This window comes from Eutrigla gurnardus, assembly GCF_963514095.1.
Source record: "Eutrigla gurnardus genome assembly, chromosome: 24".
In the NCBI taxonomy this organism is placed as follows: Eukaryota; Metazoa; Chordata; class Actinopteri; order Perciformes; family Triglidae; genus Eutrigla; species Eutrigla gurnardus.
Window position 1 is genome coordinate 1898635 of NC_139935.1, and position 2500 is coordinate 1901134.

Sequence of the window (2500 nt, forward strand, 5' to 3'; positions counted from 1 at the left end):
GTGCACGGCCGAGCTCATTTCCACCGCTGTTCACAACTCAGCTCCCCTTCACTCTCTCTCTCACCCTCACCCTCTCCCCCTCACTCTCTCTCTCCCCCTCACCCTCACTCTCTCTCTCCCCCTCACCCTCTCCCCCTCACTCTCTCTCTCCCCCTCACCCTCACGCTCTCCCCCCCTCTCTCTCCCCCCTCTCTCTCTCCCCCTCACTCTCTCTCTCACCCTCACGCTCACCCTCTCTCCCCTCACGCTCTCCCCCCTCTCACCCTCACCCTCTCTCACCCTCACCCTCTCCCCCTCACGCTCTCTCTACTTCAGTCTCTCTCACACACTCACTCTCACTTACCAGACTCACCAGACGTTCATTAAAAAAAGACTGGTTTTTGAATGTGCATAGTGTGTCCAGGCGATCATAATACTAGTTTGACATCTTCTGCACCCGAATAATCCAGTTTCAGGCAGCTGGAGTCAAAGTGAGGAGTTCTGATGTTACAGGTGTGTCTCGTCTTTCTTACAGGTGATGTTCAACGTCCCACATGAGAGGATTCCTGATGGAATGAGAACCGTCCTCTGGTCGCTGAACAACAACACCTGTAAGCTGACTTTTCATTCTTGATTTCTGCAGACAGATATGTGCTCAGTCCTCACAAATTGATGCATTTTGATGTAAAGTCAAGTCTCCCCTTCCTGTCGTTGCTAAACCTTCATTGACTGGAATCCGTCTCCATGAATCTCTCCACTTGTTCCCTCGTCTCTGTGTGAGGAGGGTTGTTTTTTTTCCGCTCCGCTCTGCAGGAAACAGAAATCTGGCCAAATGTTCCCTCCGTTTGTTCCAGTCGGCTGCAGATAGCACAACAGTTGCTGCAGCATATTTTTGGGCTTTTAAATCTTTGCAGATTCCAGACAAATGGAGTCAAGAGTGTCTGGTTGGTGTGAAACAAAGTGTAAAATCTAAATAAATACCACGCTGCAGGAGCAGGAGGCTATCAGAGGGCTCACACACACACACACACACCGGGAGATACGCTTTCCCTCCGCGGCCCAGTGTCTCATCCGGGGGATCGATGCCGCCACACGCTGCCGCCCTGTACTCACACCAGTGAGGGAGGCGGGGGGTCAATGCCCCCCTCCTCCTCCTCCGGGTCGGTTGATGGCGTTCGTTAAAGAGCGGTCGACACGGCGACGGCCCTCGGTGTTAACGGTGTCAGCCCCCCCCTCCTAATGACCGGCCAATCAATAAGCGGCTGCCCTCGTAGCTGACCAATCAAAGTGACATCTCTTGTTGAACAGGAAGCTGGAGCCGAGGATCTAATTTAGGAAAAGTAACTAATGAATTATTATTGATGGGTTGATGGGAGCGTTACAGCTTTTCTGAATACATATTAAAGATTGTAGTAAAGAGGAAGATGTGTTTGGTTTAATAATTCACTTTCTCGTCTGCTCTGTATGCGGAGACAAACTCCGCTCTGCCACATTTTGTTTCCGTGACAACTTCACCTGCGTCTCTGCCGGTGAACTTGTTGTTTTTTCTCCCTCTTTTCTCTTTTGGGGTGAGATATTTTTATCGACTCCGTGGGGTTTCTCTCTCTCAGGAGCTCAGCCTGTCTCCCTGCCTGTCTGTCTCCGTGCTCCTGGCAGCTTTTTACGCTGTTTTTGCAAATAAACCCAAAAAATATTTATATGTTTTAAAAAAAACCTGTTTGAAGGTGGTTATCATCAGGAAACGATCCCCTCAAAACGCCAAACCCTTTCCCTCTTCAATCCACGGATCCGTCGCCGCGTGCATCGCCGTGGTTACAGGACAGGAAGTGGACGTGTTGTGGGGATGAAAAGGGGGGTGGAGGCCACGTGGCGGCGGCGGCGGCGGCCACACTGGAGCCTCAGTCCTCTGTGTCTGTCGCCGGGTCGCTCCGTCCGTCCATCTGTCCACCATCAAAGAGACGCTTGTCCACTCGGCGAGGGTCATTCAGAGCACACACACACACACACACACACACACACACACACACGCCCTCTCCTGATTGGACGGACGGACACTCGGCACTTCACGTTTAACGACCTCGTACGATGGAAGTAAAAGCACGATGCACTTCAGAGGACAAAACCGACTCGGAGCAAAGCGGCTGTTTGTGTTGTTTTTATTGTGTGTTTGATTCCGTGGATGCATTTTTCTCAGGAACATCATCCTTTAATTCATTGTAAAAAAAAATCAGTACAGAAACATGTTTTTATTCACCGGACAGCAACAACACGTAATATTTATATATAATATATATATTAGTATAGTCCTAAAATGCAAAATACAGATAAAAATGATACTTTTTACAAAGAGTTTGGAATGAAAGATTTCAGTACACGTACAGTGTGTAGTGTGACATTTACATTGACATTCAACCTGAATTCATTCATAAAAATCCTCCATTTGAACACATTCTGAGCATTTTTTTCTTAATTATGAGCACCATCACATTTTACACCAGAAGGTTTTTAAAAAGAATAGGAC

At 48.5% G+C, this 2500-nt stretch overlaps 1 long non-coding RNA gene across 1 annotated transcript in view; it reads left to right on the forward strand.

Moving 5' to 3' along the window:
* Positions 1–2500, forward strand: part of LOC311010143 — a 6859-nt gene that overhangs the window by 1285 nt on the left and 3074 nt on the right. The window lies entirely within an intron of this gene.